This window comes from Carcharhinus amblyrhynchos, chromosome 12 (assembly GCF_965287045.1).
Source record: "Carcharhinus amblyrhynchos chromosome 12, sCarAmb.v2.hapA, whole genome shotgun sequence".
Classification (NCBI taxonomy): domain Eukaryota; kingdom Metazoa; phylum Chordata; class Chondrichthyes; order Carcharhiniformes; family Carcharhinidae; genus Carcharhinus; species Carcharhinus amblyrhynchos.
This window is the reverse complement of record NC_137335.1, coordinates 86,871,998-86,895,473: the sequence shown is the minus strand read 5'-3', so window position 1 is coordinate 86,895,473 and position 23,476 is coordinate 86,871,998. Positions and strand designations below refer to the sequence as shown.

The 23,476-nt window shown below is 48.9% G+C and overlaps 1 protein-coding gene across 3 annotated transcripts in view; it reads right to left on the bottom strand.

The window, feature by feature from the left end:
* LOC145351194 (uncharacterized) overlaps positions 1-23,476 on the bottom strand; it is a 60,637-nt gene that overhangs the window by 16,039 nt on the left and 21,122 nt on the right. For 2 of the 3 annotated variants that reach the window (XM_080200881.1, XM_080200884.1), the window contains exon 2: positions 1,739-1,845. The exons of the other annotated variant lie outside the window; for it this stretch is intronic. The gene's annotated coding sequence lies outside the window, so the exon portion shown is untranslated. The remainder of the gene's footprint in view (positions 1-1,738; positions 1,846-23,476) is intronic. 3 annotated transcript variants of the gene reach the window in all.

Here is a 23,476-nt window from a genome sequence, read left to right as displayed (position 1 = left end):
GATTTTTTTATATAGGCCACAGGTCCCAGGGACCCGTGGGTCATACCAAACAGTACATCTCTTCACAATACGCAGAGCATTGCCCATACTCAACCAGCCTGTGTCTCCAAATCAGAACATAGGGCGCAATTCTCCCTTCTTACCTGTGGCGATTTTGGTGGGGAGAGGGTTATGGACAATTTGGTGGGGCCCAAACAGTCAGAAACCCGCCAACATAAAATCCCATTGCAATTTTCCCAATGGTGGGTTAATGGTGGATTGGCCTTCCTGTTGTCTGGTGTGTCAACATACTTGCGTTCATTTGTCTCTGATGAATGCTCATTAAACAGCCGCCCACCCAGTGTCCCATCAGGACTTTCAATCTTGCGTCAGACCAATGGGAAATCATGTTGGAGTCAAACCCGATTGTTGATAAGCGACATACAGAAGATGGTTCTCAGTTCACCAGAGACTTCGGGGTGAGTGAAACAACTTCCTGCCATAGCGCTGCACTTCTCCAGAGGCACTGTTCACCATTCCGCCCGGGAAGACCAGTTCCTACTGCCATCTTCATGCCCAGTTGGTCTTCAGGGTCAGCACCGTGCTGCCGGACCTATCGACCCTCCTGTGTCACCAAGTCAGATCAGTACTGAGCCTGGGGCTGAGGAGTACTGGGGTCAGCTCCATTCCCCCACCCTCCCCGCCCCCCTCCTGCCAGTCTCACACACCAGTGACTCTCTGGACAGCATTGAGCTGTGACGTTCATCCAGACACCGTAACAAAGGTCTGAATATTGACCAGGGTTTGAGTGCGAGGTGAGGGCTGGAAGAGGAGGGAGAGGGAAGGGTGTAACCTGATGAAGACAAGGGGAGAAATGTGGAAAGACAACTTTGTAGGAGTGAGGACAGTGCTCACGATGCTTCATAGCGAGGGGGATTGAATATAAAAGTAGGGAGGTCTTGCTGCAGCTGTATAGGGCATTGGTGAGGCCGCAGCTGGAGTACTGTGTGCAGTTTTGGGCGCCGCACCTGCGCAAGGATATTTTGGCCCTGGAGGGAGTGCAGAGGAGGTTTACTAGGCTGATACCGGAGTTGAGGGGATTGAGCTATGAGGAGAGGCTGAATAAACTAGGCTTGTACTCGTTAGAGTTTAGAAGAATGAGGGGAGATCTCATTGAGACGTATAAGATGATGAATGGGATGGATAGGATAGAGGTGGAGAGACTCTTCCCGCTCAAAAAAGACAGTAGGACTAGGGGGCACAGCCTCAAGATAAAGGGGAGGCGGTTTAGAACGGAGTTGAGGAGGAACTTCTTCACTCAAAGGGTGGTGAATCTCTGGAATTCTCTGCCCGTTGAAGTGGTGGAGGCTGCCTCGCTAAATATTTTTAAGAAGCGGGTTGATGGGTTTTTGATAAGAGAAGGGATTAAGGGTTATGGGGAGAGGGCGGGAATGTGGAACTGAGCAGCGACAGATCAGCCATGATCTTATTGAATGGCGGGGCAGGCTCGAAGGGCTAGATGGCCTACTCCTGCTCCTATTTCTTATGTTCTTATGTTCTTATGACAGACAGAGGTAGATGAGGATAGTGAAGAATGGAAGCAGAGGGAAGATTGAGGAAGAGGGAAGCTGAACCCAACTACACTGCAAGAAAAGATCACAAACAAGGGGGTTAAAAAGATACCATCGTTTACGGAGAGGGTGGATGAAGATTCCAGATCCAGTGGGTTAGATGTCCTCGTGGGATATGGGCTACTCACAGTGATGGGGTGGGTGGTTGAATCCAGGAATAGACTTCTCCCTGAAGCTGCTGTCCTTTTCGCTCTGGGTTGCTGACACCCTGCATGGTCTGGTGTAGACAGCTGTGCTGGAGAGGGTGAGAACACAAACATTCGAACATAAGAACATAAGAAATAGGAGCAGGAGTAGGCCATCTAGCCCTTCGAGCCTGCCCCGCCATTCAATAAGATCATGGCTGATCTGAAGTGAATCAGTTCCACTTTCCTGCTTTCTCCCCATAACCCTTAATCCCCCTGTGTATCAGAAACCTATCTACCTGGGTCTTAAATATATTTAGCGAGGCAGCCTCCACCACTTCAACGGGCAGAGAATTCCAGAGATTCACCACCCTTTGAGTGAAGAAGTTCCTCCTCAACCCCGATCTAAAGGTGAGTGTGTTGGACTGGGATTTCAATACGGGATCGAGGCCTTCAAACCCGCCAGCTGATGGCGGGCGGATAGACAAATCAGTTTCCGGCCACCTGGGGAAGTGGAGGGGAACTCACCTTGCGGGCAAGGCATGAGGTTCCAGAGGCTGAATCTGGCGCAGGATCCTGTTATTCTGGTCAGCGGGACAGACAGGGCCTCCGCCACCGCACTTAGATACAAAATGCCCAAAATGTTGAAGATTGGCCATGATTCCAGCGGCTGGACATGACTTTCTGCACAATTCCGAGTATGCTGAGAATTAGAAGAATATTTAGGATTATCAGTTCGGCTCACACCTCACTTACGCCTATTGGAAGCTCCGTTAGATAATTAGGGTCTTTTCAGGATCCAATACCATAGATGCCGGATATTAGACAAATTCATCTTTCTCATTCCGTTTCTGAGAGTGAGCATTTGATGAATTGAGTCTTTTAATGACACCATGGTGTGAACAGCCCGGATCGGAGGCAGACAAAACCGTCCTGGTTAGCTGAGGTGGAACACAAAGATCAGGAGTAGGGGATGGCCATTCAGCCCCTCGAGCCCGCTCCACCATTCATAATTTTGATTGGCTGATCTGGCCTTGGTCTGAAGCCTATTTTGCTGTTGACCTCTGATAACCTTTGACTCTGCAGTTATTGAAGAATGGAGCGGAGGCGTGAGCTGGGACAAATAAAATAATCTCACGGCCAATCCTCAATCCATTACAGGCCTCATGGCTAGCTCGTGACAGGGAGAACCCAGTTTCTGCTGTAAGATTATAGTAACAAGTCTCACAACACCGGATTAAAGTCCAACGGGTTTATTTGAAATCGCGAGCTTTCGGAACGCTGCTCCTTCATCAGATGGGTGGAGAGTTGGGTTCACCAACACAGCAGATACAGACACGGACTCAATCGCAAGATAATTACAGGCTGGAATGTGAAGAATGGTTGGAATGTGAGTCTTTACAGGTAATCAAGCCTTTACAGGTACAAGCAGTGTGTGCAGAGAAAGGGATAATCACACGTTAAAGAGGTGTGAATTGCTTCAAACCAGGACAGTTAGCAGGATTTTGCAAATCCAGACAGTATGGTGGGGGTTACACGCAGTGCAACGTGAACCCAAGACCCCAGTTGAGGCTCTCCTGCGTGCAGGAACTTGGCTATCAATAGCAGAGAGGTTTGTTGGATAAAAGAGAAGTGGAACATTTTCAGGGAGCTGAGGAAAAGATTTGGCCTGGTTTTAATTGCAGAACGTTAGAAAAGAAAATAAATTGTTGCTGGAACTGTGTGAACTCTCACTGGGACTGAGGAGAGAGCTTAACTTCCAAGGTCAATAGAACCATTTCGTTAGCAGCATTTTCCCCAACGGTAGGTGTTCAGTTTTAAACTTCTAACTTTGAGTTTATTGGACCGAGCAATAAGTTTAAATCTCAGTCAGGCCAGTTTGAGAAATTGAATTCAAATTTCAACATTTGGAAATGGGAGATGCTGCTAATAGCAGCAGCTGTAAAACTATCAACTTGTCCTAAAGACCACTTCGGTCATGTCAACTTGGGAGGGAAACTTGCCGCAAAAGCTTGTTCTGCCCTTCATGTGACCCCAGACCCACATCGACGCGGCTGATTTTGTAGTGGATTTCTGAAATAGTGCAGCAAAACAGCCAGTTGTTTAACTGCAAGAAGGTGGCACTCAGTCACACAGTCAGGGCAAGTAGGGTTGGGCAATAAATGCCAGCCTATCCACTGGCACTCAGTCATGCTGAGAGTGAGAGAGTGGGAATGATCAATGTCTCACTGCCAGAGAGGAAATCTGGCCAGAAGGCAATCAGTAAACTATGTTTCAGCGGCTGAAGGATTAGAGGTATCCCAGGGAAACCAAGAATGAGTTACAATAAACAAGGAATTGTTTTCTATGGAATGTTGGCGAGTTTGAGAAGGACGGAATGTTGTGGGAAAGCAAGTGACATCAGCAGTGGCTCAGAACAAACTCACTCTCACTTCGGAAAAAATTAGTTTTATGATCTTTCTTCTTCCATTCTCAGTCTTAGATGCTGGACCTGGATATTGTCCACTCTCACTGCACCCACTGGACACTGTCCACCCTCACTGCACCCACTGGACACTGTCCACCCTCACTGCACCCACTGGACACTGTCCACTCTCACTGTACCCACTGGACACTGTCCACTCTCACTGCACCCACTGGACACTGTCCACTCTCACTGCACCCACTGGACACTGTCCACTCTCACTGTACCCACAGGACACTGTCCACCCTCACTGCACCCACTGGACACTGTCCACTCTCACTACACCCACTGGACACTGTCCACCCTCACTACACCCACTGGACACTGTCCACCCTCACTGCACCCACTGGACACTGTCCACTCTCACTACACCCACTGGACACTGTCCACCCTCACTGCACCCACTGGACATTGTCCACCCTCACTACACCCACTGGACACTGTCCACTCTCACTGCACCCACTGGACACTGTCCACTCTCACGGCACCCATTGGACACTGTCCACTCTCACTGTCCCCACTGGACACTGTCCACCCTCGCTGTACCCACTGGACACTGTCCACTCTCACTGCACCCACTGGACACTGTCCACTCTCACGGCACCCATTGGACACTGTCCACTCTCACTGTCCCCACTGGACACTGTCCACTCTCACTGCACCCACTGGACACTGTCCACTCTCACTGTCCCCACTGGACACTGTCCACATTCACTGTACTCACTGGACACTGTCCACCCTCACTGTATCCACTGGACACTGTCCACCCTCTCTGTACCCACTGGACACTGTCCACTCTCACTGCACCCATTGGACACTGTCCACCCTCACTGTACCCACTGGACACTGTCCACTCTCACTGCACCCACTGGACACTCCACCCTCACTGTACCCACTGGACACTGTCCACCCTCACTGTATCCACTGGACACTCCACCCTCACTGTACCCACTTGACACTGTCCACCGTCACTATACCCACTGGACACTGTCCACCCTCACTGTACCCACTGGACACTGTCCACCCTCACTGTACCCACTGGACACTGTCCACCCTCACTGTACCCACTGGAAACTGTCCACCCTCACTGCATCCACTGGACACTGTCCACACTCAGTGTACCCACTGGACACTGTCCACACTCACAATAATCACTGGACACTGTCCACACTCACTGAATCCACAGGACACTGTCCACCCTCACTATACCCACTGGACACTGTCCACCCTCATTGTACCCACTGGACACTGTCCGCCCTCACTGTATCCACTGGACACTGTCCACACTCACTGTACCCACTGGACACTGTCCACCATCACTATACCCACTGGACACTGTCCACACTCACTGTACCCACTGGACACTGTCCACCATCAGTATAATCACTGGACACTGTCCACACTCACTGTATCCACTGGACACTGTCCACCCTCACTATACCCACTGGACACTGTCCGCCCTCACTGTACCCATTGGACACTGTCCACCCTCACTGTATCCACTGGACACTATCCACTCTCTCTGCACCCACTGGACACTGTCCACACTCACTGTATCCACTGGACGCTGTCCACCCTCACTATACCCACTGGACACTGTCCACCCTCACTATACCCACTGGACACTGTCCACCCTCACTGTACCCATTGGACACTGTCCGCCCTCACTGTACCCATCGGACACTGTCCACCCTCACTGTATCCACTGGACACTGTCCACCATCACTATAATCACTGAACACTGTCCACACTCACTGTATCCACTGGACACTGTCCACCCTCACTATACCCACTGGACACTGCCCACCTTCACTGTACCCATTAGACACTGTCCACCCTCACTGTATCCACTGGACACTGTCCACTCTCTCTGCACCCACTGGACACTGTCCACCCTCACTGTATCCACTGGACACTGTCCACACTCACTGTACCCACTGGACACTGTCCACCATCACTATAATCACTGGACACTGTCCACACTCACTGTATCCACTGGACACTGTCCACCCTCACTATACCCACTGCACACTGTCCGCCCTCACTGTACCCATTGGACACTGTCCACCCTCACTGTATCCACTGGACACTGTCCACACTCACTGTACCCACTGGACACTGTCCACCATCACTATAATCACTGAACACTGTCCACACTCACTGTATCCACTGGACACTGTCCACCCTCACTATACCCACTGGACACTGTCCGCCCTCACTGTACCCATTGGACACTGTCCACCCTCACTGTATCCACTGGACACTATCCACTCTCTCTGCACCCACTGGACACTGTCCACTCTCACTGCACCCACTGGACACTGTCCACCCTCACTGCATCCACTGGACACTGTCCACCCTCACTGACCCCACTAGACACTGTCCACCCTCACTGTCCCCACTGGACACTGTCCACACTCACTGTATCCACTGGACACTGTCCACCCTCACTGTCCCCACTGGACACTGTCCACCCTCACTGTCCCCACTGGACACTGTCCACACTCACTGCATCCACTGGACACTGTCCACCCTCACTGTCCCCACTGGACACTGTCCACCCTCACTGCATCCACTGGACACTGTCCACCCTCACTGTCCCCACTGGACACTGTCCACCCTCACTGTCCCCACTGGACACTGTCCACACTCACTGTATCCACTGGACACTCTCCACCCTCACTGTACCCACTGAATACTGTCCACCCTCACCTCCCTCTGTCTTTGGGCTGTCGGGTGCCTGGAGAGCATCAGGGAGCAGCTTGTCTCAGTGTGGTGATCAGCCAATACCAGCATTTCACCAAGACTCACTGATCCAGGGTAGGGACATTGACCTAAACCCCCCTGGGATGCTGAGAGTAATCCTGGACCTTGTCCAGCTGGAGTGAACACAGAACGCCTGTGCCAACACGCTGAGCGAGAAGCGATTGAAGGATAGAGCTTGCTGGTGTGTTTATCTTGGAATCAGCACCGAATCATCCCCTGGGGGAAATGTGTGTGAAGCATTTACAGAGCACCATCACTCCCAAGATTCAGAGATCGATGGGTTATTGCGAAATGCAGCATCAGGTGAACGAGAAGCTTGTTCAGTGCAGTCTCTGAGGGGAGAGGAAAGTTTGGCGATGGCACTGGGGGGAGTTCCAACCTCTTTCCTAACCACCAGGCTAGGCCAATGCGGCCTCGTCTTTTCTGTGTTGCTGGAAAGAAGCCAACTCTGTAACGCGCCTGCGCTGGAGAACCAGCTGAGGAAAAGCATTGAGTCCCAAAGGATAGCCTGGACTTTCTCATTCAGAATGAAGTTGACACCAACTCAGCCCAGGCTGTGTGTGGCTCAGCTGTTTGTGTTCATGATGTGACACGAGAGAGGGAGCAAACTGATTTGTAAACATGTCTTTCAGAAACTTAGGCAGCGCTTTTCAAACCCCCGACCACTTCTTTCTAGAAGGACAGCAGATAAATGGGAATATCTGCAAGTTGCCCCTCCAAACCAATCCCGACATGGAAATATCATAGAATCCCTACAGTGCAGAAAGAGGCCATTCGGCCCATCGAGTCTGCACCGACCACAATCCCACCCAGGCCCTACCTCCAAATCCCTACATATTTTACCCGCTAATCCCTTTAACCTACGTATCTCAGGACACTAAGGAGCAATTTAGCATGGCCAATCAATCTAATCCGCACATCTTTGGGCTGTGGGAGGAAACCAGATCACCTGGAGGAAACCCACGCAGACACGGGGAGAATGTGCGAACTCCACACAGACAGTGACCCGAGCCAGGAATCAAACTGGCACAGTGACACAGTGGGTTAGCACTGCTGCTCCACAACTCCAGGGACCGGGGTTTGATTCCGGCTCGGGTCACTGTCTGTGTGGAGTTTGCACATTCTCCTCGTGTCTGCGTGGGTTTCCTCCGGGTGCTTCAGTTTCCTCGCACAGTCCAAAGATGTGTGGGTTAGGTTGATTGGCCGTGCTAAAATTGCTCTTAGTGTCCTGAGAGGCGTAGGTTAGAGAGATTAGTGGGTAAACGTGTTGGGATATGGGGATAGGGCCTGGGTGGGATTGTGATCGGTGCAGACTCGATGGGCCGAATGGCCTCTTTCTGCACTGTAAGGTTTCTATGTTTCTGTGAAATATATCAGCTGTTCCTTCGCAGTCGCTGGGTCAAAATCCTGGAATTCCTTCCCTAACGGCATTGAGGGTCAACCCACAGAACATGGACTGCAGCGATTCAAGAAGGCAGCTCACCGCCACCTTCTCCAGGGCAACTAGGGATGGACAATAAATACTGGTCAGCCAATGACACCCATGTCCCATGTATGAATGAATGTAGCCCAATCCATCACACAAACCAGCCTCCCATCCATTGACTCTGTCTACACTTCCCACTGCCTCGGCAAAGCAGCCAGTATAATGAAGGACCCCCACACACCCGGACGTTCTCTCTTCCACCTTTTTTCTTCAAGAAAAAGATACAAAAGTCTGAGGTCACATACCAACCAACTCAAGAACTGCTTCTTCCCTGCTGCTGTCAGACTTTTGAATGGATTTACTTTGCATAAAGTTGATCTTTCTCTACACCCTCGCTGTGACTGTGACACTACATTCTGCATTCTCTCCTTTCCTTCTCTATAAACAGTATGCTTTGTCTGTATAGCGTGCAAGAAACAATATTTTTCACTGTATGCTAATACGTGTGACAATAATGAATCAAATTAAATCGAATCAAATCTATTCCAGCCTGGCCTCTCCTCACCGTCACTATGTTATTGTGAAGGGAGGGGAGGGAGTGGTCCCTGGGTGGGGGAGGTTGTTAAGCTGTTATTGAGGATTTCCTGAGCCTCCTCGCGATACACAATCAGTGCAGCTGTCTGCAGTGCTGGGGTTGCAGGTAGCTGGCTGCTGTTTATCCTTCTGTCAAATACAATTTCCACAGCGAGCTGTTTAAGGTACAAATCTGTGTGAGGAGCCCAGTGGCATTGCCTCCAGCAGCACTGCTGTTAGACAGGGGCATCCCAGCGTTAACTGGCGAGCTTTGGGTTGGGGGAGCTGGGATTTGTAGGGAGTGAGGAGAATTTCAGATCAGGTTCCCAACCTCCCCCCACTCCCACCCACACACTCCCTCCACAACCCACAAACCTCACCCACACGCACCCCACACACACCTCCGCACCCCCCCCCCACACTCTCCACACCCCCAAACATCCCCCCACCACACACACCTGCCACATCCTCCCCACACCCCTCCTACACTCCCACACCCCCCACGGCCTCTCACCCCCAATACCACCCACACACCCACCCCCCCACACATCCCCCACACACCAGCGTTGGACTGGGGTAGGCACAGTAAGAAGTCTCACAACACCAAGTTAAAGTCTAACAGGTTTATTTGGTAGTAAAAGCCACTAGCTTTCAGAGCACTGCTCCTTCATCAGGTGAGTGGGAGTTCTGTTCACAAACAGGACATATAAAGACAAACTCAATTTACAGAATAATGATTGGAATGTGATTCTTTACAGCTAATCAAGTCTTTAAGGTGCAGACAATGTAAGTTTGTGCCTTTATATGCCCTGTTTGTGATGAGAACTCCCACTTACCTGACGAAGGGGCAGCAAGCGCTCCAAAAGCTAGTGGCTTTTGCTACTAAATAAACCTGTTGGACTTTAACCTGGTGCTGTGAGACTTCTTACTGGGTGTACCTACACCACATGGACTGCAGCCGATCAAGAACGCAGCTCACCACCACCTTCTCAGGGGCAATTAAGGATGGGTAATAAATGCTGGCCTTGCCAGCAGTGCCCATCTCTTACAAATGAATTAAAGAAAGGCCACAATAAAGGTTTGATTGGGTCCAAGAGAAAGGAGGAGACTTTTGTTAACGTATCCCTTAATGCAGCAAGTGTTATAAACTGTTATCTGAATACCGAGATACTGACAGAAGTGTGATTAGTGTATCACAGACAGCTTGAGCCTGGAGACGTGGCGGAGTTCCAGATGTTTGAGATGGTGAATGGTTGGATGGATTCGGGATGTGGGCAGCCAGGCTGATTACAACTAGATCTGACAATGATCGTCAGCAGTGATCTGGTCTCAGCCTGAGGATGGACGGATCATAGAACATAGAACATACCCAATCGGGAAAAACAGTAACTCTGCAGGCAATGGGTTACAACTGGAGAATTATTCTTCAGCAGGAAAGGAGCAAGAGGGAAAAGCAAAAATGGAATTACTGAACAAATGAGAAAAGCAGTGAGCAAAGTGATGCGTGTCGTTGTCCTGTTACTGAAAGCCTGAGCTAATAATCCAGACATAGAGGGTTCAAATCCCACCATGACCAGTGGACAATTTGAAAACAGATACCATGTTGATTGTCAAACATCTAAATGACTGAAGGAAATAAAAGGAAAAATAGTCTGGAGATAAAAAGTTGGTTTCTGTAAGAGTGTCATAAAATCCCAGCGGCGTCACTAATGTCCTTTCTAGGGAAGGGAATGTGTCCTCACCTGGTCCGGCCTATATGTGACTCCTGTCCCACACCAAATTTGTTTGACTCTGGCCTCCGCCCTGCTCCTGGGTGACGCTATGGTCCGGCTCAGTGTCAAGCTCTCGCTGGATGGGGAGTACCATGAACCTTGTTTGCTACAATGCTGACCACTTACTGATTACCACCAGTCTATTTAACACTTGCTGCTGGTATACCAGTTGCTGAAGGTATTGGTGAAATCTCCGAGCCCAGCATCAGCCCTCACGGTTAGAGTCCCTTATTCCACTTCATAAGAATTATTCACCCTGGAACATCCCTGGTTTTAACCAATCTGCCAATAGCAGCCCTGTATACAGCTGCCTGAGCTGCAAACTTTGGAATTCCCTCCCTAAACCTCTCAGCTTTTCCAACTTTCTTTCCCCTTTTAAAACATTCCTTAAAAACTACCTCTTTGACCAAGATTTCAGTCACTTGACCTAATGGGCGGGATTATATAACCTCGCTCGAGCTAGAACGGAAAATCCCACTGAGGTCAACGGATATTTCAGACACTATCCCAAACACATCAACCCCATTCCTGCTCCTGTTATAGAAATCCAGGCTCTATCCCAAACACATCAACCCCATTCCCGCTCCTGTTATAGAAATCCAGGCTCTATCCCAAACACATCAACCCCATCCCTGCTCCTGTTTTATAAATCCAGGCACTATCCCAAACGCATCGAGATATCCTCACTTTCATTCATTACTTAGCCAGGACAGACTCTGAACTTGAACATAAATCACAAGCTCTGGTGTTAAACTGATGATCAGGGCCATTTGTCACATCTATTTAAGAAAGACCGTCTAATTAATTCTGAGCAATTAATATTACAGAAAGCTTTTCATTTTCTGAGTGCCAGCGATGGCCAACTTTTAAACTCCAGGTTTAGAGGAGTTAGAGTCCTGATGTTTAGAAGCAAATGTCTTTTCGCTCAGGAAACTCTGTTCTCCACACCGTTGGATAGTTACGTTTAGAATTTTCACACAGCCACAGGGGGATTCCGGGTCATTGTCACACAAAATAAACCTTCCTGCTTATTTCTTTGTGATTGATTGGTTAATCCATTCCTGGTGTCATCCCATGGAATCTCCCATTTCAAAGAACGATGGAATGAAGAGTTGCATTGACAAAAAGCAGGGTTCTCCAGTCTCACCCAGCTGCCGCCAGTCCCACCAAGAACTGAGGCTTCGACGCTCAGTCAAATCTCCATTCACTGCAACCAGAAAATTCCAGCTGGTGGCGAGGTCGGAAAATCTCAGCCCCGGGCAAGACCGGAAAATCCCAGCCAAGAGCAAGGTCGGAAAATCTCAGCCCCGGGCGAGGTTGGAGCATCCCAGTCACAGGCGTGGTTGGAAAATCCCAGTCACGGACGAGACTGGAGAATCCTAGCCAAGAGCGAGGCTGGAGAATTCTAGCCGAGAGCGAGGCTGGAGAATCCCAGCTGAGAGCGAGGCTGGAGAATCCCAGCCGAGAGCGAGACTGGAGAATCCCAGCTGAGAGCGACGCTGGAAAACCCCAGCTGAGAGCGAGGCTGGAGAATTCCAGCTGAGAGCGATGCTGGAAAACCCCAGCTGAGAGCGAGGCTGGAGAATCCCAGCCGAGAGCGAGGCTGGAGAATCCCAGCCGCAGGTGATCTCAGCGAATCCCAGCCATTGTGTCTCTCACGGTAATTGGGAATGTCAATATCCTGCACAGGCAGTGAGTGTGGAAGTGAACTCACTGTTGGATTATCAGAAATGAAACAGCCAATTTTGAGAATGAACAGAGAATCTGTTTTCTCTGTGCTATTGGTTGATATTGTTCAGGGAGAATTAGCCCCACTCCTCATCACAACAGCACCATGGACACTTCAACATTCATCAAGCACATTTAACATCTCATCTGAAAGACAGTTTCTCAGGCAGTGCAGCATTCCCTCAGTACTCCACTCGATCTTTGTGTTTGAGTCCTTGATTCTTCTTCTGACTCTGAGGAGAGATCATCATTCGCTGAACCACACCTGCCACAGGGGATGGGACTTTCCCAATATCAGGATTATTTCCAGTTGGAATGGGAGCAGAGCATTGAGATTCCAGTTCGGTGATGGGAGCTGGAAGATTCAGGCCAAGGATCGAATTCAGCATCAGGCTGGGGCTCAGGCCCAGAATCGGGGACATCCCCGCAGTTGGTGGGTTCAATGTGCAGCGTATCTGATGCTAGTCGAAGGTCAAATTTAGTCTGATCAATTGGATGTATTTCACAGAATCTTTACAGCGCAAAAGGCAGCCGTTCGGCCCATCAAGGCTGCTGTGACTCTCTGAAAGAGCATTCTGCCTTCAGGGAGGTCTTGCTGCAACTGTACAGGGCACTGGTGAGGCCGCAGCTGGAGTACTGTGTGCAGTTTTCATCCCCTTATTTGCGAAAGGATATATTGGCCTTGGAGGGAGTACAGAGAAGGTTCACCAGGCTGATACCGGAGATGAAGGGGTTAGACTATGAGGAGAGATTGAATAGACTGGGTCTGTACTCGTTGGAGTTTAGAAGGCTGAGGGGGGATCTTATAGAGATTTACAAGATAATGAAAGGGATGGATAGGGTAGAGGTAGAGAGATTCTTCCCGCTTAGAAAGGAAACCAGAACTAGAGGGCACAGTCTCAAAATAAGGGGGGTTGAGGGGGGGGGCAGATTAGATCAGAGTTAAGGAGGAACTTCTTCACTCAAAGGGTGGTGAATCTCTGGAATTCTCTGCCCGTTGAAGTGGTGGGGGCTACCTCGCTGAATATATTTAAGTCACGGGTAGATAGATTTCTGATAGACAGGGGAATTAAGGGTTATGGGGAGAAAGTGGGAAAGTGGAACTGATCCACTTCAGATCAGCCATGATCTTATTGGATGGCGGGGCAGGCTCGAAGGGCTAGATGGCCTACTCCTGCCCCTATTTCTTATGTTCTTCTTATTTGTTCATGGGTGTTGCTGGGTGGGCGGACATTTATTACCCATTGCTGTGGTTTTGGAATGCACTGTGGACCAGTGTCTGAGTTGGTTTTTGTGTTGTACACGTAGTCCGTACACACTGGCAGCTCTGAAACTTTCGATATTCATTACACCTTGAAGACAACAGCTGGTATTTTACCAAGGCTTGGAAGATCCCAGCCGTGGCCAACACAGAATGATGTTCTGTGTGCCTTGCCTGCCCCAGAATCGAGGCGGTAAAATTCCAGCCAAGATCTCAAACTTTTCTCCAGTGAATTTCAGGCAATTTCTGTTTTTTTTTCCATTACCCTCACTGACATTCTGCTGCATTCAATGTTGAGTCAGCGTCACTTGCTGGCAGTTTAATCAATGAGAACTGGTTACAAAAAATGACTCTTGTGTTACCTTGAGTTAGAAGGTTAAGGTGTTATCTAATCAAAGTGCTTTAAACATTAAAGGGTTTGATCCGATAGATAGAGAGAAACCATTTCCTCTGGTTGGGGTGGCGGGGATGAGACCAGGTGAGGGAGGGTGGGGATGAAGGGTCGCGGGGGGGAGGGTGAGTCCAGAATAAGGAGGCAAAGCCTTAAAAATACAGGCAGCTTGTTCAGAAGGAAAGGTTTTCAAACAGTGTGGGAAACAAGGGTTACGGGGAAAAGTGGAGTTGAGGATTATCAGATCAGGTCAAGCCATGATCCCATTGGATGGCTGAGTTGACTCAATGGGCCAAATGTCCTACTCCGTATGATCCCTGGAAATCTGGAAGTCTGCCCTTTGGAAAGCGGAATGGGGATGGAGGGGCAAGGGGGGGATCTGGAGCCTTCAAGATAAATTACTGGGTCAAAGTATTAATGAATATGGAACAAAGACTAGTAAATGGGCTTGAAATACAGATCAGCCATTCAGTAACAAATCGGAGGGGCTGAATGGCCTCGTTCTGATTGTTTGCTCCAATGGTTGGCATGGATTTGAGAAGATGAGCTGCAGATGTTGGGGGCACAGCCTCAAAATAAAGGGGGGGGCGGTTTAGAACGGAGTTGAGGAAGAACTTCTTCACTCAAAGGGTGGTAAATATTTTTAAGACGCGGGTTGATGGGTTTTTGATAAGAGAGGGGATTAAGGGTTATGGGGAGAGGGCGGGAATGTGGAACTGAGCCACGACAGATCAGCCATGATCTTATTGACTGGCGGGGCAGGCTCGAAGGGCCAGATGGCCTACTCCTGCTCCTATTTCTTATGTTCTTATGTTCTTATGTTGATGTTGGACACACTGAACAAGCACCAGACGTTTCCAGAGTTCCTGGAGCCAGTGTGGCTAATCCTCACTGATATTCCCCCAATTTCAGGCAAAGCTGATTTGATCCTGAAACAGTGGAGAGGGATGAGAAATATTCTCATTCCGACTCTCTGTTGCTGAAATCTGAACAGATTAATTTGCTTTCTTCAGCAGAAAGCTGCCAAAGTGAAGACAGATAAATCTATCCTTTTCAAAGAAACTCTTTTCTGAGTGATAGTGTTTTTGTCCGTGGATTACTTGCCTTTCTAAAGCCGATGATTAATTACTGGCTGGCGAGTTTAGTGCTTCTGTGTGGGCCTGAGAGATTGAATCAAGGTCCCTGAGGCACAGCTTCCCACAGCAATGTTGTGGAATATGGATATTAGTGATGCTGAAACAGGGGGGCTGAAATCGAGTACAGTAATCGCCCCACTCCCCGACAGAACAGGCACTGCCTCGAGGGTGAACCCGGAGATCCTACTCCCTACCCCATTCTCAGCACCCACCGTCTCCCACCCCCACACCCCCTCCGCACCCTCCCCATCCCCGGGACTGCCAGCAGTGGCACATCCCCAGGCCGGAGACTGCCCTCTGCGCCTCCAAAGCAATGCACCCCCTCCTCCCATCCCCCCTCCCTCTGATCAGCGACACGTTTGAAGATGAAATGCTGGCTGGCAGGGGGGTGGGGGGGGTCGGGAGCAGTGGGGTGGAGGAGGCGAAACATTCCTGGGGCCCAGGGAAGTTAATGATTTGGGATCAATTTAAAAGGAAGCATATTGATTAGATAAACTGATGAATGATTACCGATACATTAACAGCCATTCGGGTGTCTGCGTGTCATAGTTTATTTGGTACAGTGCCTCAGGATGTCTTGCATTGTTAAAGGTGCTATATAAATGCAGCTTGCTGCTGTTAGTATAAATACAAGCCTTCAGGGTACAAAGTATAGGTTGAATTAGCCCAGACGAGCAGAGGCTGTGACACACACGGGGACATTAATTCATCTGAGCCTCACAGAGGAAAGAAATCCTTTGATTCTGGACCAGTTATTGTGGCAATTCATCAGTTACCGCCATGTGTGTCTAATAGCGTTAGCCTCCTCCTCACTAATAGGCTGCAGAGAAAGTGATAACAGCCCCATTCATCAGTGGAAGTGGTTCAGAATCCCACTTATCTGCATCTTGAACCCTCAGCATTGTTAATAACGATTTCCACCAACTCTCCCTTTGAATTTGTCATGTTGCAGCCTGTAAGCTATTGAATCATAGAATCTCACAGCTCAAAAGGAGGCTATTCGGTCCATCCTGCCTGTACTTGATCTTTAACTGTGCTTAATCTCACATTCCTGCTTTTCATCCTGGAAACTCCTCATCCTGCAGCACCTGTCCAACTCACTTTTCCGATTATTTCAGCTCCCACCACATTCCCAGCTCGAGTATTCCACATCCTGACAGCTCCCTGAGTGGGAAGCATTTCTCCCTCGGGATCTTTAACCGGCGATTTGAAATCGATGAGCTCCGACACATACACCCATCCTTTTGTTATTTAGCCTCTCCTGACTTCTGCCCTTTCACAAACTATCACAAGTCGTTCTTTCAGCCAGCAGAGTATAGCAAGGCCGGTTTACACCACAGCGCAAAGCTAGCCAGGCCACTGAAGGCTTTTCCTGGATCAAACCAGGGAACTTGCTGCAGCCGGGGGGCCAGTGGCTGGTGCCTGAGCTTCCGAGCAAACCATTCCCGCTCTCCCCTTTGCTCTGCTCCTGCGAAGGGGGTGCTGCACTGTCAGAAGTGCCATCACTCGGACAAAACATTAAACCGGGGGCTCACCTGCCCTGGATGCTGAACATTTAATGTCCCATTGAACTGTTAGAAGAGGGAAGGAGGGTCTCCCTGGTATCAAAGCAAATATTTATCCTTCAGTCAAAACTGAGGAAAAAGATATTAGAATATCGAACAGTACAGCACAGATATTGTGCCGAATGTAACGTCAAACCTTTCTCCTGTCCTTGCTCCATATCTCACTATTCCTTGCATATTCATGTGCTTATTTAAATCCCCTTAAACCTCCCCATCATCTCTGTTTCCACTACCACCCCTGGTAGCGCGTTCCAGACACCGATAACCCTCTGTGTAAAAAACTCACCCCTCACATCTCCTTTGAACTTTCACCCTTAAGTGCGTGGCCCCCTCGTATTAGACATTGGGAAAAGGATTCTGACTGTAAACCCAGAAGGGATTAATTGAATTTGGTGTCATTTTCGACAAACTATAGTGGGCCGAAGGGCCTGTTCCTCTGCTGTATTATTCCATGTTCTCTTGTAATCTAATAGACTTGTATCAGGTCTCCCCTCCATTCCAGAGAAAGCAACCTTAGTTTGTCCAGCCTCTCCTGACAGCTCATAGCCTCCAATCCAGGCCGCATCCTGGTGTGGGAGCTTGCTATGCACAAATTGACTGCAGTGAGTCTGACATCGCAACATTTCCCTGGATGTGGGACAACGTGAGGTTGTGAAGAATGTTGTCTAAGTTTTTTTGATGATCTTTTCGAGGGTGCTAGGTTTCTGCCTTTAGCCCTCGTGTGTCTGTTACCAACAATTTGTGATTTGAAAGTCGGTTTAACCTTTCCTGGAAAAGACATGATTAGGTCCACCAATCATGTGCCAGTAGCAGCAGTGTGGCATCTGCTAGAATTCCTAAATCCCCCTCTGGCAAAAATCCTTGGATGAGCCAATGAATAATTCATATCATTAGGGATATTTAAATTTTATTCCAGCCTGCAGCTGATCACGGGGCTAATTAGCACGCTAATAATAGATCCAAGGTGATTACTGCCAATGTCCTCATTCTATAGTCATTAACATTGGTGAGCGCATTGACCCGTAATGATACAGCACGCAGAGGGACCATTCAGCCCACTCTGCCAGCCCTTTGACAGAACGACCCAACTAATCCCACTCCATTGCCTTTCCCTGTCACTTCATTGCAGTGTTAACGTAAGAACATAAGAACATAAGAAATAGGAGCAGGAGTAGGCCATCTAGCCCTTCGAGCCTGCCCCGCCATTCAATAAGATCATGGCTGATCTGTTGTGGCTCAGTTCCACATTCCCACCCTCTCCCCATAACCCTTAATCCCCTCTCTTATCAAAAACCCATCAACCCGCATCTTAAAAATATTTAGCGAGGCAGCCTCCACCACTTCAACGGGCAGAGAATTCCAGAGATTCACCACCCTTTGAGTGAAGAAGTTCCTCCTCAACTCCGTTCTAAACCGCCCCCCCCCTGCCTTTATCTTGAGGCTGTGCCCCCTAATCCTACTATCCTTTCTGAGCGGGAAGAGTCTCTCCACCTCTATCCTATCCATCCCATTCATCATCTTGTACGTCTCAATGAGATCTCCCCTCATTCTTCTAAACTCTAACGAGTACAAGCCTAGTTTATTCAGCCTCTCCTCATAGCTCAACCCCCTCAACTCCGGCATCAGCCTAGTAAACCTCCTCTGCACTCCCTCCAAGGCCAAAATATCCTTGCGCAAGTACGGCGACCAAAACTGCACACAGTACTCCAGCTGCGGCCTCACCAATGCCCTATACAGCTGCAGCAAGACCTCCCTACTTTTATATTCAATCCCCCTCGCTATGAAGGCCAGCATCCCATTCACCTTCTGCGGCACTAATAAATAAACTGTTGTTCAGGAAGTTTCTCCTTTTCAGAGCTGCATTAAATTCCCTTTTGGAAGTTTTTATTGAATCTGTCTCTCTCAGGCAGCACATTCCAGATCACAATAACTTGCTGGATAAAACATCCCTCCCTGTCTGGTATTTTTACCAATTCTTTTAAATCTGTCTCTCTCTCAGGTTACTGACCCTTCTCCCATTACAAAGTTTCTCCCTCTCTATCCAAATTCCTCGCCGTTTAGAACATCTTTTATTAATCTGGTGTGTGAAACATTGCTGGCTCTGTGTCCATTCCCCTCACGTGCAGGTTGCTGCATCTTCAGCAAAGCTCTACGGGGAGCAATCCTGGGTGTGACTGGCTTGTGTTGTCGAGGTGAAGCTTGCTGCGTGTGGCGGCAGGGTCACCGCTGGCCAATAGTGGCCAGAGTGTGACAGAGAGGACCCAGGAGCAGCCTCATGTCTCTCTGTCAGAGATGACCAGTGGGAGTATCCCCGAGAGACAGGGTTCGGGGCTGCTTTGGGGTTCTTTACACATGGGCTGGTTGCAGACAACCCTGTAGGAGGAAATGTGGGATTGGGGCTGAAAATGTCTGGCTGGAGGGTGCTATATAAATGCAACTTGGTCCCCCACACCAGCTGGAGGCAATTCGGCCCATTGAGTCTGCACTGACCACAATCCCACCCAGGCCCTATCCCCATAGCCCCAGGTATTTACCCTAGCTAGTCCCCTTGACACTAAGGGAGAATTTAGCATGGCCAATCCACCTAACCCACACACCTTGAACTGTGGGAGGAAACCAGAGCACCCGGAGGAAACCCACACAGACACGGGGAGAATGTGCAAACTCCACACAGACATTGACCCAAACCGGGAATCGAACCCGGTTGCCTGGCTCTGTAAGGCAGCAGTACTGACCACTGTGTCGCCCCATCACTCCGTCCTTCACTCACTCTTTCCCCTGCCCCCCTTATTTCCCAAACTCCTCACTTCTGCTTTCCCTCCTTAATTGTCTCTCTCACTCTCTCTCTCTCCTGCCTCTCATCTCTCCCTCTTTTCCTGTCTTTTTAGGTTTCCTCTGCTAGAAGTTATTCACAGTCTGTTGTGTTGTGCTGGTGAGATATCAACGTTGGCAATAACCCAGCCCATTTAGTGCAGCTTCTCTCTCTCTCTGTGTGACACTCTCCCAGCCGAGGACTCACTGGCTGTTGTCAACAGCTCATTTATCTGTGTGATTGGTCACTGTGTTTTTACAGGGTCCTCATTCAACACTGGTGTTTGCTTCTGTTTTACAAGAAATCCAGTCCATAGACCTCCACCTGTCAGTACTGTCACATCACAGTGCTGGATATTGCGAATGTGTTACAGCATTGCTGCATGCACCTTTGGCCTGTCCAATGGTTATTGAAACAACACACAGAAATATTTCAAACAGCAGTGCACTGTGCTGCTGAGGAACATTGAGCAGAACTGAATTGCTCTTGTTTTGATTTAAAGTTTATTTATTAGTCACAAGTAAGGCTCACATTAACACCACAATGAAGTTACTGTGAAATTTCCTTAGTTACCACTTTCCGACTCCTGTTTGGGTCAATGCACTTAACCAGCACGTCTTTGGACTGTCAGAGGAAACTGGAGCACCCGGAGGAAACTCACACAGACACGAGGAGAATGTGCAAACTCCACACAGACAGTGACCCAAGCCAGGAATTGAACCCGGGTCCCTGGCGCAGTGCTAACCGCTGTGCCACCATGCTGCCCAGTATTTACATCTATCTCGTGGGCCAATTATATCTACAAACTGCTGAGTTAGCTGTCCCACACATGGTGGAGGGTGAGGTGCTGGGATTCTGGACTCTTGCAGACGAGCGGTTTTGAGGCTATCGGTACTTTAGTCAGTGTCAATGTGCTTCCAATAATGTGCACTGAGATTGCAAGCTTAAAACTCCCAGCTGCGTTGCTAATTGTTGGATACTGCAGTCTCGTGTCTCTGTTACTCCCGAGCAGAACTCTCACAACACTCAATTTACAAAATAATGGTTGGAATGTGAGACTTTACAGGTAATCAAGTCTTAAAGGTACAGACAATGTGAGTGGAGAGAGGTCCAAGCACAGGTTAAAGAGATGTGTCTTGTCTCCAGACAGGACAGTTAGTGACGCTTTGCAAGTCTAGGCAAGTCATGGGGGTTACAGATAGTGTGACATGAACCCAAGATCCCGGTTGAGGCCGTCCTCATGTGTGCGGAATTTGGCTATCAGTTGAGTTTGTATCTTTAGATGCCCTGTTTGTGGATAAAACTCCCACTTACCTGATGAAGGAGCAGCGCTCTGAAAGCTAGTGGATTTTGCTACCAAATAAACCTGCTGGACTCTAACCTGGTGTTGTGAGACTTTTTCCTGTGTTTACCCCAGTCCAACGCCAACATCTCCACTTCACTCCCTAGCAGCCCACAGAGTGCGAGTTCAAATCCTACAAAACAGTTTGAGAATGAACGCCGTGATGAAAGCCTATTTCTGTAATTTGTTTTTGGGGTTGTGAGCTTTGGGGGATAAGTCAGCGTTTATTGCTCATTCCTGACCGAGAGAAGCTGGGCCAGTCATGGTCTCCATGTCACTCAGGGAATGAAACCTACTCTCCTTATCCAGCCTGGACCTTTCCGTGGCCCCAGTATGAAATACATTTAACGCTGTTTACATAGAACAACTTGGTAAAACACCAAGCTTTGTGCTATTGCAGAGGAACCTAATGACTATCTCAAATCAAAGACTTTGTTACGACCAGCTCCGGGTGAGATTCCCCAAGTTATTGACCTGAGTGAGACCTTTCGATTTGTCACTGTGTGGCTGGAGTAGCCCCGAGTGCCACAAACCCGGCTGGGGAGGGGTGACTGGCTTTGTGTCTTTGTTCAGACAGGCAGGGTCAGCTAGCTTTCCATCTCCTCTTTGATTCCGGAGTCGAGAGGGTTGGCTTATGAGGGGAGACTGAGTAGAATGGAGCTATACTCATTGGAATTCAGAAGAATGAGGAGGGGATCTTACAGAAACATAAGATTATGAAGGGAGTGGATAAGATAGAAGCAGGGAAGTTGTTTCCACTGGCGGGTGAAACTAGAACTAGGGGGCATGGCCTCAAAATAAGGGGGAGCAGATTTAGGACTGAGTTGGGGAGGAACTTCTTCACACAAAGGGTTGTGAATCTGTGGAATTCCCTGCCCAGTGAAGCAGTTGTGACTCCCTCATTGAATGTTTTTAAGGCAAGGACAGGTACATTTTTGAACCATGTAGGAATTATGGTGAGCAGGTGGGTAAGTGGAGCTGAGTCCATAAAAAGATCAGCCATGATCTTATTGAATGGCAGGGCAGGCTTGAGGGGCCAGATGGCCCACTCCTGCTCCTAGTTCTTATGTCCTTATATTATGTTCCAAATGGAAACCAGGAATACACCAATCCGTCTCATCAATTACACCCAAAGTCTTTGATTTGAGATAGTTATTAGGTTTCTTGAGAAATGCTTGGTAGCCATTCCTGTCAGTGACTAGCTGCACGCTCTCAGCCGTCTTTGGGGGTAGTGTCCAGTTTAAAATGGACAGAACAAAGAAACTTATAGCACAGGAACAGGCCCTTCGGCCCTCCAAACCTGCACCAACCATGATGCCCGACTGAACTAAAACCCCCTAACATTCCGGGGACCATATCCCTCTATTCCCATCCTATTCATGTATTTGTCCAGATGCTCCTTAAAAGTCATTACCATATCTGCTTCCACTACCTCCCCCGGCAACGAGTCCCCAGCACCCACCACTCACCCTGTAAAATAACGTGCCTCGTACATCTCCTTGTCCCTCGCACCTTAAACCTTAGTAATTGACTCTTCCACCCTGGGAAAAAGCTCAGGTCATTTTAAAATCCAATATTTCTGTGTGTGTATTGGCTGATGTTTTTTTCCTCAGTCCTCAGAACAACATCCAAACATGGTGGATACTGCAGTCAGCCACCAGATTCAGGGTCAGCCTCAGCAGGGAAGATCCCAGTAACAGAGGGCCTCAGACAGACAGAGCAGAAGGTGCACTGTGGGTCTAAACTGCAGGAAGCCGCCCTCCGCGACCTATGAGGGAGAGAGTTTGAGAGTCTGTGGATTGCGTGTCCACCAATCAGTGACTGTCGTGCGTTGTTGGAATCCACTGGTAGCCAAAATCCAATCCTGGAATTTGATTCCCAAATGGTGTCTGGGGTGAGTTAACGGGATGTTCTGAGTGAATCCAGGCTTAATCACTCAGAGCTGTACTGGAACCCTGTCTTCAGGCTGATTTTATATCACAGTCTGTGCTCACAGTCCAAACTAAACAGAAAGAGATCCTGCATTTGTATAGCACCTCCCACTATCGCAAGAAACCCCCAAAGTACTTCACAACCAATGAAACATGGTTACTGTTGTGACCAAGGGAACGTGACAGCCATTCCATGAACAGCAAGATCCCACAAAGAGCAAGGGGATACTTGGTTGGTTTAATGGTGTTTGTTGCTCTATCTTATACACACCAGTCATGTTCCAAACTTGTAGCTGTAACACTGACAAAGGCAGCCGTCAGAACATTCCCAAAAGCCAACCCCAATTTACCCACACCCTGCCTGGCGTCAGTACACAAATTGAACTGGTTATTTGATGTATGTTATGAGGTACACACTTGGTCACTTGACTCTGGGGTCAATCCAAGCTCCTCTTCCTATCTGGGTACTTCCCCGTGGAACCTTATTTATTAATACGGAATATTTTCGACCTACTGCCCAACAATTGAACAGATGCCTCACAAGGAAGACTTTCAGCCACTGGCCAAGTGCTCC